Below are 18,141 nucleotides of genomic sequence, written 5' to 3' on the forward strand. Positions count from 1 at the left end.
TTGCAATGACCGTATCACTTTGGTGGAGGATGTTAATAATGGGAGAGTCTGTGCACGCATAGGGGCAGGGAGTATATGGGAAATCACTGTACCTTCCTCTCAGTTTTGGTGTAAATGTATAACCGCCCTAAAAGAAAAGTCTTTTATTTTTTAAAATTAACAGATATAAAGAGTTGGTTGGGAAATGACCAATAGAATCTCCAGAATCTAGTGTAGTTGCCATGGAGGCTCAGTATGACCCTTTGTGGCAGAGAGAATGCTTTGTGCTCTGTAAACCATTTCATTTTCTTCCTGGCCATACAGGAGTACTAAATCTCCCAGTCTCCTTCCAAATGTAACGTGAGCAGAAGTAATGAGTGTCGTTTCTGCACTGGAGTCATTGAGTGTTCAGTTTACTTTCCTCAGAGTCTTTCTTTACTTCATTTGCCAGCTGGATGAAACCAGGGTGACATCAAAGACCATGAGATGGAATCAGACTGCTTTGAACAGGATGCCTCAGCGGTGTCCAACTTTGATGTAAGTCATTTTATGTTTTTTGAAGCTAGTGAGATTTGGAATTGTTTGTTACAGCAACTGCCATTGTTTACCCTAACTAATACCTAGTCAGAGACAAGGCACAGTTAATGCTTTAGTGCTCTGACGAAGTTTATTTTCAAGAGATTCATTATATTATTTATTGTAAATACTGCAATATAAATTAAAATTAGATACTATATCCACATGCTTCAAAATTAAAAAGATATAATCAGATTTGGAATGAAAAAAAAATCTTCTTTTCATCTGTTCTCTAGCCATTGAATCTTTTCTTTCAAGGCAGTGTTAGGTAGTTCCTGTGTTTCCTTCAGAACTATTTTGTGCATGGGCAAAGAAGTGAATATATATATTCCAAATGTCTAGTACATACATATATACATATGTATTTTGCAAATGGTAGCATATTTTGCATATTGTTGTTTCCTTACTTAAAAAAATTTAACACTGAGCTTTGGAGAACTTTCCTTATAGTACACAAACAGCTTCTTTTTTCCCCAACTGTGTACTATTGCATTGATGGACATATTATAATTAATTTAAGTTGATAACTATTTTGTCAAATGCTGCAATGACCCTGTCCTTATACATATGCCATTGCTCACAAAAGTGTGAGTTTACCTTAAAGAAAAATGAATTGGAATGAAATAGCATCATGCATTTGTATCATTGCAGGAGTTTCCAAATTTCCTTCACAGAGATTTTATAGTTTATGCCTCTATCAGCAATATATGAAATGCCTATTTTTCTATATCATTTCCAATACAGTATGATAATCAATGTTTTGATCTTTGATGAGCTGATAACTTTTCTATTGTGAGTACATTATGAATCTTTTCATGTGTTTAAGAATTATTGATTTTGTTTTGGTGAACTGTCTCTGTCATTTGTGCATTTTTATATGCTATTGGGTCGTTGGTGTTTTTCCATTACTTTGAGTTGTTGGAATAGATTACATTCATGTTGAGAAGAGGGAATCTGTCTTTACTGGCCTCAACTGAGCATATAACTCAGAGCGCTCAGACAGGAAAGTAACCCTTGACAATCCATCTGGTCCCAAGGAGAACAAAGGAAACTCTATCTTTGTTCAAGGTCATATCCATAGAACCTACCATAAGGGCTGGCACACAAGAAGTGCTTAATAAATATTTACTGAATTTCTAATTAACAAATGAATGATTGCCAAATGCTGGAGCTTTTTTTTTTTCTGACACTGAATTCCTTCCAGAACTTGCTTTCTGCTTCTGCAGATGGTTCCATGGCAGGGTCTTGGGTGTTGTTAAAATAGGCATTAAGTATTCTTCTGTTACATCAGCTGGAGGAGAATGCCAGGGGATGCTTAAGGAAGAGCCAAAGACCCTCCCTACAATCCCAGGGCTTTGGGGTTCCATGTAGAGCTAAATGATGATGTGTATGTTGTCCAAGATGTAACCTCTCAATTCCCACTTGGTCCTTCTATTACTGTAGCAGAATGGAGTGAAACAGGAGGTACAGGGAAACTTTATCCTCCAAGCCTGTTCTCCTGTGAATGCCAGTGCCTTTTTTCTCTTCCCCAATGTCAAAATCACTTCTTAGGAAAGGTTTTGCTGTTGGTAACCTTGATTTGGGTTTCTCCAGCAGCTGACTCTGAGACAAGGGTTCATATATAAGCTATTTATTTGGAAAGTGAGATGGGCAAGAGGGAAAGTGAGTCAAAGAAAGGGAGGAGGCCAACGTAGAGTGTGCCATACTCCAGCTACTGCTGTGGGAAACTGGCTCTTCACCCCATTGAAGAAGCCACAGGAGACACATCTCAGAGCTTATCCTACCCACAGGGCGAGAAAACCAAGGTGTCCATAACCTAACTCCAACCAGTCATCACTTTTGACCTACTGTGGAGTTTGCAAAGTAGGGGCAAAACCAGGGCAAGGAAGGTCCTCTGGCAAAGAGATGCCAGCCTTGGCAGTGGAGAGACAGGCCAGTGGGTGCTTTAGGTTTTGGAATGAGGGCACTGATATCTACTCCAACCATTTCTACTGTAGCCTTGTGTCCAATCTGACCCACCCCATTCCTCTAACTTGTTTTCCTCCCAACAGCCAGAGTGACCTTTGTACAATGAAAATCTGATCTATTGAGTTTTCTATACGTAAGATAAAGCACCAACCTCTTAGCAAGGCTCACAAGCTCCGGGGTGCTCCAGCTCTCCCGGCTAGTGGCTCACAAGTGCCCCCTAGCCCTGCAAGTTTCAAACCTGATGCTCCTGTTGCCCCCATTCACCCTTTCACTGCCCTTACCTGCCTGACATTGTTACTTGCTGCGCTGGCCTATTTGGTACTCATCCGTCACCTTCTGATTCTCTGACCACTTTGTCTGGTCTCTGGGCCACTCCAGCTGCTGTGAGCACCTCTAGGACCAGGAAGGCCCATGTGGCTTCTGTCTGCAAAGCCTCAGCACCTGGTGTGCTACAGGCCCTCAAGTGCTGCCTATAGAATGGACACATGGATTTAAATGATGGAAAGAAAAGCATCAGGAGCAGGTAAGAGAAGATTTTGAGAGAAAGGAAAGAAATAGGTATTTGCTAAGCATCTACTCTTACCAAACCATACTTGAGTCTGCTTGCTCACATGCAGTAAAGCCAATCTACCGACACTGAGTTGCAGTGAAGGAAAGTGCAATGTTTATTGCAGGGTGCCAAGCAAGGAGTCCAGGCAGCTAGTGTTCAAAAGACCAAACTCCCTGAAGGCTTTCAGGGAAAGGCTTTTAAAGACAGGCCGAAGGAGGAGGGTTGCAGGGTGCGTGATCAGCTTATGGATGTTCTTCTGATTGGTTGGTGGTGAGGTAATTGGAAGTCACCCGTCATTAACCTTCTGGTTCCAACCAGCCGGGATCTATGTGGGTGTGGGCAGCACACAGTTCACTTCTTCCACCTGGTGGGGGTTTCAGTGTCTGCAAAACAGCTCAAAGGACATGGCTCAGAATATTATCTATAGTCCTCGAGGAGGACCTAAAGGTCCTTGACTTTATTTAATGGCTGAACTATTATTAGTTTGTCTTGCTTGACTGTTTTCCTTGCATTGTGCATTGTCTCACTTCTGATTAAATTTATTCTTTGGAACTCAAGGAAGGCCTAGGAGGTTAAAGTTTTCTATAGACAAGAGGCAGGTGGAGGACGCACGGGGTGAGTCTGTACTGGGAAAGACCTAAAGGGAACAAATAGGTGTCTGCTTAGCACCTCCAGGGAACAGGGAGCTTTGTCATCATTATTTCATTTAATCCTCATGGTGATTCTCTTAGGATTCCCATTAGAAAAGCGAGACAGGTTAGACAAAGAGGAGTTAAATGACTCTTCCAGAGTCATACAGATGGTGAGTGTTGTAGCCATTTGCAGATGTTGACCTCATTGATGTGAAAGCCCATGATCTTTTTCAAGACACCAGTTTGCTTGCGATTGTCCACTCTCTTTGTATGCTGTCAGGTCAGTCCAGTAGGTGGGAACCTTTACTTCTTTCAGTCGGGATGCGCATCCCCTCTTTGGGGCAGTGATGCCACGGAAGGATAAGGGCAGCAGAGGCACTGGAAGCCTTGACCTGACCCCCTCCCCTTTCCTCGCCTCTTCCCTGGAGTTGCCTACAATGCCCAGAGCCTTTCATAGTTCCAAACATCAGCATTTCTGTTATCACACGTTATCAGCATCAGGTCTCACTGGGACAGACTGCTTATTGGAATTTTCCAGAAGCCTGCTTATCAAGCATCCCACACCAGAGAGGTCCCACATCTCTGGAAACAAACCCCATTCCATCAGCCTGAGATGAAATTAACATCCCCTAGGATCCTGTGCAGCCTTGAAGAACCAATCACAGTTGGTTCCACGTTGAGTTTCCTTGGGCTTTATTTTCTTTTTCCTCCAAATCTTGTGGCTGTTGCATTAGGCACTAGCTCCACAAGTTGCTTAGAAACTGCTTTGTGTCAGCGGGCTCATCCAGGTCCCCGTGTGCAGGCAGCATGATAAGCACCATGATTTGTTCTTTAAATACAGACGTATAATTAAGAAAAACATTCTGATGGCTGCGAAGTCCGGCTGGCAGTGAACAGAGAGTGAAACAGGCCTCCAGGTGGAGCAGAACTGGGGATTTCAATGAGAAAATGAACAAATGAGACGCCCATTCACTCCTCTCTCTGTAAACTTAGGGTCAGTACCAGTTTTAGGTGACTCACTTTTTTTTTTTCCTCAGCTCTGTTCTTCTCTGGCTCTGCCCACTCCTTCAGAACCAGATGTTACTTTAGGGGTAGATACTTCAACTCCATGTCTTACTATTCTGAACATGACAAAAGATGAAAAAAGAATGTGCAAATAGCAGCAGACTTCTGCTATGCTAGTCATTCCTGCCACCATGTCCCCGTCTTCTGCTAACAGCACTTTGATTTTGCATTGGGATACCTCCACTCCCCTGCTCAAGGTGACAGGGCTTGTGAGGGTGATTCCACCCAGCTGCCGGGGGCAGACGCAGGACTCAGGCTTGGCCTGGGGGAATAGTTCAGTACCGCAACATGACCCAGGGAGCATCAGTCCTGGGACTTGGTTGAAAATCTGGCAAGGTGGCATTTTCTTTCTGCTGAAATCACAAGCCTAGTAGGGTAGACACCCAGTTCTCTTGGTGGTCCTCGTAGTCATCATGTGGGGAAGACCCACTGGGAATGCAGCCAAGATAGAGGATGATCTTAAGGGATGGAGGTCACATTGTTGGAGCTACTGGATCCAGCCTTTTCAATGAAGTGAGCCTGTTTTTTATCTCCTCTTTTGTTTTTGCTTTACCCACTTTGACTTGGGCTTTTGTCATCAGCAGCCAAAATAGTCCTGGAAAGCAATTGTGCCAGTTCCTTACTCTTTCCACCAAAGATTTGCTTCCTACCTTCTAAACAGAGCCAGGACAGAGGACTTTGCCTTATAGGGGGTCCCACTAAGGTCCTGATACCTATAGGTGCTGTAATTTCTTCTCCATGTGGACAGTGAGTGAAGGGGAGTTAGCTGTGTGCTCGGGAGCCTGGACCGGGGGTAAGAAGTCTTGGAACTGTCTTTGAAGTCAGTAGAAATGTGTGTTATTAATACATGCCAGGATGTGGTGGCTGCAGAGAGACCTCAGATATGGGCTATTGACTCCAGGAACTTTTTTTTTTTTAACTATTTATTTTTAATTGAAGGATATTTGCTTTATAATATTGGTTTGATTTCTGCCATATATCAACATGAATTAGCCATAGGTGTATATATGTCCCCTCCCTCTTGAACCTCCCTTCCAGGGACTTTGGTTTGGGTAAAGGGTGATAGATGCACATGTAGGTAAAGCTGAAGACAGGCCCTGTGGGGAGACATAGACAGTCAGGGTTGCAGGAGCTCATGAAGGGTAGAGCGGCTGGTAGAGAGGCAGGCTTCTTAACGCTGTTGGGTCTGGGGCTGAGAGTGGTCTGTGGAGGGGAAGGCAGAAGGATAGGGTCAGCAAAACTCAGAGAGCCTCCATTTCTGGGTGAGAGGGCCCTCCTGTGGTCTTCCAGTCCCCCTCCTTTTCACACTCCTTTTTTCTCTGTCTCCCCCCACACTCTCACAGAGCAGGGCAGAGGTGGGGAGGGTGTTTTGGTGGGAATCCTTTTGTCTGCTCCTCCACCTCCGGGAGTCCAGCACAGGGTGAGCGGGCTTTGAATTACATCAGGGCGGAAGTAGGTTAGACTGAAGGAAGAACCACGCAGGACTCCTGGAGGGTTCCAGGAGTCTGCCTCAGTTGCCAAGGCAACATGCTGACTCTTTCCCTGGAGGAATTTTAAAATAGGTCACACGTTCCTTTTTATTGGAGATTGGGAGTCCTGCCAGGAACGATGATGGGACCCTGTAAAAGACTCAGCTTGAGAGGTCAAATTCTGTCAAATCACAGATTTTGTTTGTAGAAATCTGTACAAAAGGATGACCCTGTTTTATCAGCAAGGCTGTTCTCACGGGGGACCTGTTTGCACAGCCCGGGAATGAGATGGTGGTGGTGCCAGGAACCTGTGTGGTTATGGTTTCTTGACATGCCCCTCTAGGGGTTTAAGCACCTGAATCTCACCTGGGAGCATCCACCCTTCCTTCATAGCACATGCAGGTGCCTCTTCATGTCTTTCCTTCCAGTACTGGAGTGGAGTCCCCTTAAACATCCCTCCTCACTGCTTCCTCAGAACTTTGGATCCAGATTGGACTCTCTGATTGGCCTCCTACTAACCAGGAGATGCAGTCAGGATACTGAAATTTTGGAGTCTGGTTTCTTAATCTGTAAAAATTAGGGAGCAGTTCACCTACCTGGACACACTGGGCAGAGGAGGAGAAGGAATAGTGCTGAGAAATGGCCCAGCCTGGCATCTGGCACAGAGGAGATACGTAGACCATGTGTAGATATGTCGTATCAGCTTCCTTTTGATGTTGTGTTTTCATCTCTTTTAGAGGGAATTACTGAATTTAGGGCAATGGCACCCCTTGGTCCCAACTCCCGTGTCCCTTAGGCAGAGATGTCTTCTCTGAAGCCCCACTTCATGCAAATCTCACCTCATGCTCTCTCCTGGCCTCCTTTATTCTCCTTTCTAATTTGTACTTACTTGTATATGATTATTTGATGAACGTTTGCCCCTGCGGTAAGAATTGGAAGGCAGGGACCTTGTCTGCTGTGTTCTCCACTGTATCCCCAGTGCCTGGCATCCGGTGAAGTTTTAGTAAATATTTGTTGAATGAACAAATGAATGATCAGAAACCCTGCTCAGTAGTTGCATCTGTCTTTGCTTAATAAGACACAGGGGAAAGGAAGACATCTTTCTCTAATAAATGTAACTTCTCTGGGAGGAAAAATCTTTGCAAACATGAGCTCATGTGATGTAGAGAAATAATTAAATGGGTCCTTGATGATGAAAAAAAGTGAGTAACTCCTGGAGATGCATGATCTGGTTGAATTTTGCTTTCATTTGCTCTGGTTTTAACGCAGCAGCCTTCGCAGTCTCATCTGTTGCTTCCACCTGCTGAATTCCATGGACTGGATCACATCTGTGTTACTTTAGGTTCTTGGCAGAGGTATTTCAGCTCAAAATCCATTAAATACCTGTCAATATGTTTCTCTCTTCCTTTCTACAGGTCGTGGGTAGCGTTATCCCCTGGGCCGTCTTGCTTATGCTTCCTTGGGGCTGGGCACAGTAACAGCTGTCTCCCAGCCTCAATGCATGCACATGTGTGCACATGATTGTAGGCGTGTGTCGGGCACTGGGCAGACAGGGCTGGGAGGGGCATCTGGAAAACAAAGAAGCCACTCTGCTGAAAATGAGGGCTGAAACTGGAGTCAGGTGGATCTAGAAGAATAACACACAATTGGTCATTGAAGGGTCCTCCTGCCATTGAGTAGGTGAAAAACTAAGCAGAAGAAGTCAGAGGGGAGCAAGAAGACATTGATGAGAGAATCAGGGGTGCAGGATGGGAAAGACAGTGACTCTGATTTCTGTACTGTGCCATGTAGAGGCTCAGGGTAAGCGGGGTCTCCAGCTAGTTCTTGTGGCTCTCTCTTACCATTCTGACTGGAGACAAGCTCCTTCATCTCCACAAGCCCCATCAAAGGTATCTTTTTATTAGCAGGACTGAAGCAGGGGTTCCTGGGAAAGTTTTGTAGGGTGAATGACGTCTAGGAACTCGCTCAGAATCCCTTCAGTAACGGAGAAAGAGAGAGCGTCCGAGATGCATTACGGTCTACTCTCCACTTCCATGGGAAGATGCTGAGTTGGAAGGAGGTTGCCCAGATAAAGAGTATTTCCCAGCCCACCTTGTACTCATTTGTAGTCATGTGACTTGCTCTCACCAGTAGAATATGAGAGGCAGTGATCTGTGTTGCTGCTGGACCAAGGCTTTTAATAAAAGAAGCATGGGAGCACATGTGCCCCCTGCACGCTTGTTCCCCTTCTGCCAGTTGGATATGCGTGATACTGAGGCCTGGGGGAATGCTGCAGGTGGAAAAGTTCCCAGTGTCTGAGTGACCACGGAGAGCGGAGCCACCAGCAGACTCGAACACCCCTCTGGGTACGTGAGCAAGACAAACTTTTACCGTGTCAGAACATTACATGTAAGGATCTCTTTATCACAGCCGCTGGGTTTACACCGAGAAATGGAATACTCCCAGTCTGAGCCAGAGGCGTGGCAGGGCAGAGAAGATGGTCAAAGATGGTCCCTGAATCTGTGTACATAGATTCTGGCACACTCTTGTTCATGACCAGACTCAGCAGCTGAATCTCCAAAAAACATCCAAATAATCTTTAGTTGGGCTCAATGTGGTCATCCTTTGTGTAGGTAATCCAGTCACATGGTTCAAAAAGTAAAATGTTTTGAAAAGACACATAGTGATGCATCTCACGGAGAAGGCAATGGCAACCCACTCCAACATTCTTGCCTGGAAAATCCCAGGGACGGCAGAGCCTGGTGGGCTGCCGTCTATGGGGTCGCACAGAGTCGGACACGACTGAAGCAACTTAGCAGCAGCAGCAGCAGCTGCATCTCAGCTTTTCCCTGTCTATCCTATATCTGTGCCTCGTTTAACACACAAAGGGGTCACTATTTTTGTTAGCTTCTTTTGAATTCTTCTAGAGTTTATATAAACGTAACTTTTATTTATATTTATATAAATAAATATATTTAATATATAAGTATAAGCATGTATATGCAGATTGCTTCATTTTATATTCTTTGTTTCAAAATAAACCTAAGACACCTTTTCATATCAATATATGACTTCTTTATTTTTCCAGAGCTATGTAGTATTCCGTCAAATGACTTTGTCATGATTAATTTAACCTGTTCCTTCTTGATGGATGCTTGAGTTGTTTCCACCCTTGTTGTTACAGACAGTGGACAAAGAGTAATCTTTTCTTGAGTACAGGAATATCAGTAGGATACATGTCTAAAAATGGGATTATTTGGTCAGGATATAAAATGCATTTATAATTTTCATGGATATCTGCTCCTGCAGATATTTGAATCTGGTTCCTGGGAAGGTCCAGCGCACATTCAAGCTAGAGCTTGGTATTTAATTTTTCCAGAGGTTGCCACCACCAGGCAAAGCACTCAGTTAAACAGAGAGCCTGTGACCAGAGCTCAGTCTTGGTTGCAGTATCTTGGGACACCTCAAGGTAGGAGCAATGGTCTTTCCAGATTCCTCAAGTCTCTGCCAGCCAGACATGGTGTGTCTGTGCTCTGATCTCTTGTAACACAGTATGCCTGAGAGCTGTGAGATCTGAGTTGTCATTCCCCATGGGAATAGAGGCTTTCTGACTGACATGGATGCGTAGTGACTCTCAAGGGAAGTGATGTATATGGCAGAGTTTCAGAAAATGTTTGCTTCAGAACGGGGCCTCTAGACTGAGACCGTTTGGGCTTGGATTTCTGGCTTCATCTTTTCTTAACTTTGTGACCCTGGGCAGGTGTTTAGTCCCTTGGAAAGACCTTAGTTTCCTCAGCTATAAAATTGGAGAGGTAATGAAAAAGTTGTTTTGGGGATTATAAAAGATAATATAAATAAAACATTTATCACAGTGAATGGCACAAAGTACTCTAGGTAAATGTAAGTGTTCATTGATCTGTATGAGTCAGCAAGTATTATTGGTTCTTCTAATTGTAACTCTCTTTGTGCAAGCTGTGGTTCAATGATATTTATGGTACACCTGAAAGTTCCTAGTGTTTGTCACATTTACTCCTCTGATTGATTCTTCATGATGACAAACTGATCTGGGACAATATTGGTGTATTTCACGTGAAGGCTTTTGGTTCAAGAGTTATCAGCTCAGATGTGAAATAAACTCCTAATCCAAAAGAGTGATAAATTCATAAATAAATGCTCCTTCCCTCTTTTAAGCTATTTTTCAGTTTGGCCAAACCAAGTGATCTTTATGCTGTGTCAGTGCAGAGGAATACTGAGAGCAACACAGTTTCTAGCACAGCTGCTGCTTTAAACAGATGGACTTTATGGATTGATGTCCACAGTGGATCATCTGGCTGCCATTACATTCTGCCGCTACGTCATTTTCACATAGTAGCTATAATGATGTAATTGAAGATCATCTTTTCTTTCTTTCTCCCAATCAACATTTTTTAAACTATTTTGAAAATTGAAGTATAGATAATTTACAATGTTTTGTTAGTTTCAGGTGTATAGCAAAGTGATTCAGTTATACATATATATATGTATCTCTCTATATATTGTTTTTCAGACTCTTTTCCATTACAAGTTATTACGGTATACTGAATATAGTTCCCTGTGCTATACATTAGATCCTTGTCATTCATCTATTTTATATATAGTAGTGTGTATCTGTTAATCTCAAACTCCTAACTTATCTCCCCCAAACCCACTGTTCTCTTGGGTGACCATAAGTTTGTTCTCTATGTCTGTGAATCTGTTTCTGTTTTGTAAAGTTTATTTGTATCATCTTTTTAGGTTCCACATATATATGATATCATACGATATTTATGTTTCTCTGTCTGACTTATTTAGTATGATCATCCCTAGGTTTCATCCATGTTACTGCAAATGGCATCATTTCATTCTTTTTTTATGGCTGAGTAATATTCCATTGTGTATAAATACTGCATCTTCTTTATCCATTCATCTGTTGATGGACATTTTGGTGACTTCCATGTCCTGGCAACTGTGAATTGTTTGGCAGTGAATGTTAGGGTGCAGGTAGAAGATCATCTTTTTATGCTAAGGCTTTAGCAGTGTGCTTGAAGGATAGTATTCAATAAACATTTACTGAATAAATGAAGGAGTGAATGAGCCAGTGGAGAAAGACCGTTGGTGAATAAGAAATAGAATGCAGGAGTAAATTCATGCTTTTGAAGAGTTTCAATTTTCATTCTACTCTTGGTTCTATTAATATTTCATGGGTCATCATTTTCTCTGGTCAAGAGTTTTATTCAGTAACCACGATGGAGAGAGAGAGCTTGCTGTGTGAAGACCTAGTGCTTGGGGCTTGTGGGCCTATAAGGGTCATCAATTCTCTGTGTCGTTTATTAAATTTTAAATTAGACAGTGTTTTCACCTGGCATGAATTGAGATGTCCCCAGTTGTTTGGCTCTAATGACTTTACACCAGAATTCTTACTAACTTCAGAAAATGTAGCTTTGAGTATCTTCTGCCTATTATGAATCAGGTAAGAAAATCGTCACCAAATATAAATGAGAATGAAACACAAAATTTGAGCAATAATAAGCTGGGCCTGTATCTGACCTCAAGCATCCCACTGCTGTCAAACACCCCACATAACGACTGGGGAGGGGACAGGCAGGGCGCCTGTGAACAAGCCTGATGCTCCAAGAACTCTCCGAGTTCCAGTGGCCTCTGCCCTCACCCTAAGCTCTAGGCCCACTTCCTGCTATTACGTTGTCAACAGCTAAATGCAGCCCCGCTCAGTCCTTTTGAAGGCAGTGACCCACTCACCTTTGCATAGGAGACATGAATGTGTTCTCAGCTTCCAGCTGCTTTCTGCCCTTGGCCACCCAGCAGGACATGGTAAATGGGATCTGAGCACATGTGTTCTAGCGTGACCTTCTGCAGCTGTGGCCTGAAGTGAGCACCCTGCCTTCATTGTCCAAAGCTATGATGTTTTCTGTTTAAATGCTACTTGTAAAGATAGAGTTTTATTTGTTTATTTTTATTATGTATTTGTTTATTCTTATTGTCCTTAGGCCAAGAAACATGTAAAACCAACATGTTTTACTTACAAAAATCCCAATTTAGGGTAAAGATGTCTAATTAAAGACACCCCTCCCCCCGCCACTGCCTTGAGCAGTGGGCATTTTTTCATAACAGTAGGGAAAGGGGCAGGTGGAAGGTGCTAAAATTCTCCCAACACCCACATGCAGGTTTCTCCAGTGGTGTAGGGAAGTGAGCAGCTGTCTCTCACTGACAATTGCCCGGGCCAGCCACCGTGCTGTGTACTTAATATAAACTTAGTTCTTACCAGAGCCTTTTTATAAATGAAGAAGCCAAGGCTCAAAGACACTGACTCATCATAGACCACCCAGTGGTTAGTGATAGAGGGTCTTATCATTCCTTCATGGGGTCTGTCACCCAAGGCAGAGACTCAGCCTGTGGGCCAGATCTGGCTTTGCTTTGTATATGGTGTTTAAAAAGAATCCACGTTAATTTGCTTCATTTACAAGCCAGGACATTTCACATAAAAAGGGTGTCTCTTGAAGAACATCTGGCCACAGTAGGCTGCACACCTGTGTGGTAGAATCGCCTGAGTGGTGACATCTCCCGGGTAGGGGGACTCTTCCCTGGAACCCTGCAGCCCCCATTTAACTCACTTTATTCACGGATATCCTCTGCCTGGCCCCTCGGCCATTAGAGTTTCATACCCTTGTTCTAGGTTTCTCTGTGAGGAATGGAAGGTATGTTGTATGGAGTGGACATGGTGGAGGAGAAGGTAGCGGGTTGGGGGATGAAGGGTGATGAGGCAGGAGACATATTCTAGAGTATTCTGGAGCCAGCTCAACAATTCTAAGCTGTGTTAAGTACTTTGAGTCTGGACAGCTTAGGGTCAAGTAAAGGGGATGCACTGGTTCATCTCTGAATTTCCATCCAGTTCTGAGCTTCTGAGGTCTTGTGTACACGTGCTCAGTTGCATCTGACTCCTGTGACCCCATGGACTGTGGCCTCCAGGCTCCTGTCTTCATGGGATTTCCCAGGCAAGAATGCTGGAGTGAGTTGCCATTTCCTTTTCCAGGGGAATCTTCCCGACCCAGGGATTGAACCTTCACCTCCTGCGGCTTCTACATTGGCAGAAGGATTCTTTACCACTGATCCTCCTGGGAAGCCCCTTGCCTCTCCTATAAAACCATATACTTTCCTCATTGTGAATGAGTTTGTCGTTAATTCTCTGTTTTCAACTGTGAAAGAGAACGAAGTCAAGGGCTTTATGAAGAAAGAAAGAATTTCACTTTCATCCAACTTTTTCAACATCTCAGGGCCCTGTTGACTAATTGGGTCACATTAGAAAATGAACGGTCTTCTTAGAATTTGCTGCTGTGAAGGGAGTTTTAGATGGTCAGACCCTGGGACACTTGTGTGCATGTTTTATTTTACTTAAAAAATATTGATTTGCCTGCTCCGGGTCTTAGTTGTGGCACATGGGATCTTTAGTTGGGGCAGGCAAACTCTTAGTTGTGGGATATGGGATCTAGTGCCCTGGTCAGGGATCAAACCTGGGCACCCTGCGTCGGGAATGTGTGGAGTCTTAGCCACTGGACCACCAGGGAGATCCCCTGGTGCACGTTTAGTGAATAGATATACCTTAGGATTCTGCCAGACATGTTTCTCCTGCCACATGGTGGCAAGAACTTTGCACAGTACACTATCTATCCTCCTCCTTTCTCTTAGACTCCAGATTCTGCCATCTTTTGCTTGCTATAAAAGAATCAGCCCCTCTTTTGATCCTTACACCAAGCCCAAAGAGCACAATTGTGGAACACGTGGCTGAAAAGGAGGGCTTCTCTGTTTATTAGATATTAGGAAGGCCATAGTAAAATTTTGATGCATGGCTGTATAGCACCTAATACAGTAGGTGTGTATAGTGGTTGCTGAATTCATGAGCCTGAACATGTTAGACATGTTTTTCAACTCAACCCCCTCAGTTCTTTCAATGCGCATTACTCTTACATCAGTTGTCTACTTCTACTACTCATTCTGAACTGTCTGCTTAATTCTTTTCCTTTTCTGCAGTCCAAGCATGGGTCTTTACCTTCACCCATATTGATTGTTTTCCTGTTAGATTTGTTGTATTTCCGGTTATTTGGCTACTGATTCTTCTACTTTATTCTTGTTGATCCTGTCACCTTCATATTCCCCACAGTTTCCCTCAGGCTGCCACTCACCTCTGTCCTCATCCAGAGCATCCGTACAGGTCTTAACTGGGAGTGAAGGTAAGAATCTTGGCGAGAAGTCACATGACTAGGGCTGCTACCTCCTTTTCTCTTGGAATCGTTGGATAGCAAAGAACAGAAAATGACTCGAACTAGATTACGAAAAGGAGGGTTTATTTGGCACTGTGGGAAGTGTTATGTGCTTTGATTTCTCTCTGCCGTTTGGGTCCTCAAGGTTCCTGACTTCTGCTATGGTACCTGTTACAGTTGCCAGCCCTGCAAGCTTGGAGTTCTGCCTGTTCACCAAGGTTCAGTGAGCATCATGGCTGCCCTCGAGGGGTTACCTCAGACCCAGGGACCACTTGTCCTTCTAGCTCAGCTCCCTAGGTTTGTGTCCCCTTGGGATTGACCCATTTTGGTATGAGTATCCATATCTGTTTCGACCATCTGTGACCAAAGGCACAATCTTATAGTTGGCTGCCTGTTCAGGGCTGTGAGTGGGAGAGTTTCTCCATGTTGTGGTATAATAGAGAAGAAAATGATTACACTAACCTAGGTTTCCTTCAAAGGCCAAAAGTGCTTCTGTAGTCAAAAGGGCATTCATGGGGTAGATTTTGGAGACATCAGCATTTTAAGGCTTCACAGCCTTTTGGGTAGGCCTACTCCCTGGTTCTGCAGAAGATAGAGCATCGTTCTTTCAGATGTCTGTTGGAAGCCTACTTTTATTAGGAAGGCATTTGTTTGTTCATTACTGGGGGGATACCAACAATTTGCTATTGTCCCATTTTGATCTTAATTAGAATATTATTCAGCTACGCTCTACACAATTTTGGCTAAAAAATCACCATCCAATATACTAAAATTCCTAGGAACAGAGCCAATTTAGTTTGTGTTAGATTTTTACCCCAGGTTAGCACTAGGGACTTACTATTGCACTTTTCATGAAGCTATTATTATTATAAATGTTCATGTTGTGCAAATTAAAATCATATGTCATTTGGAGGAAAATCTCTCTGCTCAAGTCCTAGTGACTGTGTCTTTGTTCCTGAGGGAATTCGGTGCTCATGGTGCCTCTTATGGTAGATCTAGCAAGGAATTTCCTCTGGGACACTCAGCCACTTACCACTTCTGGAAGGACATAGTTTAACCCAGTGCTGCAAAAGGCTGCACTGAAGGCTCAGAGGAGAAACAGATGGCCATCACTGTGTCTTTGTTCAAGGAGCTTTCTGCACCCACAATGATGTGGGATAAATATTATGATGGGAAAGTACAGGAAGTGCCAAGGCTGTTATGGGCTGTCCCTGTTTGTCAAGCCCACAAGTCATCCCTGCTGGGCCCCTGATGTACAGAGGCCTCTGCCCTGCTCACCCTGTGTTGCACAAATCCTCTTATCTTCCTCTCTTCCACCTATAGCTTATGCCTAAGTATCTAGTGATCTCCTGTCTCTAGCACAAGAGCAGCCAAGGTCCCAGGCTCTACCAGGGAGTCTGAAGGGTCAAGTGACCTTATCACTCAATCTAGACATGGACTCTAAAGACAAATCAACCCCACCCATGGGCAAAATCCTGTGCCAGGTTTACTGAAGGAAGGGGAAATGTAACTCAGCCTCTCCAGGCCTGAATTTCCCACATGTGAAGTGAGAAGACATCAATTTAGTCTGGACTCAGACCCAACTCTGCCCTTTCAGCTGTGGCCCTTGGGCCTAGCTCCTGTGGCTCTATGCCTCACACCCTCTCTCTGGGCTCTGAGCAGCAAGTGGGAAGATGTGAACAGAAGAGCACATGGAAGTTACATACAAAGAGCCATGTGGAAGTGATTCTTCAGAACTTTGATTTAGACTCTTTTTCCAACCTTCATGTTTTTGGCAGCACGTTTTAGTCGTTCTGGACTGTGGCTTTGGAGCCAGATAGCTGTGTTGAATCTCAGCTCTGCTAATCACTAGCAGTGGGAATAACTTATTTCCTGACCTGGGTGCTGATTTCATAGATATGTTCAGATTGCAGAAGCTCATGGAGCTGTGTGCTGAAGTTGCGTGCATTTTCTCCATCTGCGTCACACCCTTAGAACGGTGTCTTCTTTTTATTAGTACCTAGAAATTAGCAAAATTCCTGGGAAAACTCCAGACTTTCGAAGGCTATGGAATTGGCAGTGTCCAAGCCTGATCTCCAAGGGGTAAAGAGCTTTCCAGCTTGTCTGGATTATAGGTAGAATAAGTAGAAAATCACACTAAGGTATAGATGTGATATGGTGAGAGGACAGGGCTGGCATAGAAAGTCCCAGAGAAGAGAGGAATCTAGAGGGTCAAGAGAGGTGAGCCTCTTTGGCTGAGTGGTAGGGGTGGGAGCCCTTTGTGACTGCTCCATCCCCTTGTAGAACACAGTGCACATCTGTAGAACTCTGGAATGCAGCACCATCCTGGAATGTGTGCAGAATACAACACACATCTCAGTGCCCATTGCCTGAGGCAGCAGTGTGCGTTAGATGATGGACACCCATCTCCTTTTTCTGGAGAAACTTAGTGGGCTTTGAGTCCATTTTTATTTCTTTTGTGCAGTTGGGCTCCTCTGTTTATCATTCTTCTTCCTGTAGAGGAGACAATTACTATGAGTCTTCAGGAGACATCAGCCAGGTAAAGGAGTTAAAGCCCAGGTCCCAGGAGATTGACTTTTTGATTTTCCTTTCCCTCTTTCTACCTTTGTAGTTCTATGAGGACCGAGAGACTTCTGAGATCTGTATATAGAAGAGAATAAAACTGTTATGTGGGAGGGGGTTAGAATGAAGATTGGAGTTTACATTTTAATCTCACAGACCATCTTTCTGGATCTTATTGAGGGTTTCAGCATAAAATCCCAGAGTGATTCAATGGCCATGGATTGGACTGAAGGAATTCCAGAGACCTGAAGGCGAATACTGTGCTCCAGCACTTACTCATCAGCTGCCTGTATTAGATGTCTCGGTATAAGTGTTTCCTTTGTGTTAGTGACTCTCTAAAGAGCGATATTGAATTTCTGAAAGCCTATGAAGCTACGCCAGAGCCCTCTCTCTGTCAGGGAGAAGAATTCTATTTGATGGAGCACCTGTTTGTAGGTCTGAGACTTTTCCTCTCCTTGTTTTCAGCTGAATACTCAGTTTAGTTCAGTCATTCAGTCATGTCTGACTCTTTGTGACCCCATGGACTGCAGCTGAAGACTATCAATTGACATATCAATTGAAGACTACCAATTGAATATATAAGGAATATATTCAGAAAACTTTTCTATGAGTTTTTCAAAGAAGGAAAATTGGAAATATTTGTATCTACTTGTAAAGCAAATATCTTGTACTTCCAGTTCCAAATGAGATGGAGTAGATGCATTTCTTCTTACTCTTCCTACTTAATAGAAAAACTGGACATTATAAACAGAAGATTCTGGAAGATGTGAAGAAGTGGATCAGCCAGAAACTTCAGAGCTTGAGGAACCACACAGTTGTTAGTTCCCTGGTTTCTTTTTGCCTCTTTATATCCCAGACTGAATACAACCCAGTCCATCTTTCTAGAAGCTGGCAATCCAGAAATGTTGATGGGTAAAAGGCAAAAATAGGGCAAGAAAAACCTCTCTTTAGCCAAAGCACCATGAAAGCTACAACTTGGAAGGATAGAAAAATGATTTGATAATTATTACAGACTATTATCTCATCCAGTTAAACTAAACATACATTTTCCTTATCCCCATCAGCAATGG

The 18,141-nt window shown here is 43.6% G+C and overlaps 1 long non-coding RNA gene across 1 annotated transcript in view; it reads left to right on the forward strand.

Annotated features, from left to right (window-relative positions):
• The first annotated feature begins 438 nt into the window (after positions 1-438).
• The window catches only part of LOC145520647 (uncharacterized), a 144,884-nt gene continuing 127,181 nt past the window's right edge, over positions 439-18,141 (forward strand). The window contains exon 1 of the long non-coding RNA XR_014064694.1: positions 439-516. This is a non-coding gene — a long non-coding RNA (uncharacterized LOC145520647). The remainder of the gene's footprint in view (positions 517-18,141) is intronic.

The sequence above is a fragment of the Giraffa tippelskirchi genome, chromosome 9 (genome assembly GCF_054371585.1).
Source record: "Giraffa tippelskirchi isolate mGirTip1 chromosome 9, T2T-mGirTip1v1.2.pri, whole genome shotgun sequence".
Classification (NCBI taxonomy): domain Eukaryota; kingdom Metazoa; phylum Chordata; class Mammalia; order Artiodactyla; family Giraffidae; genus Giraffa; species Giraffa tippelskirchi.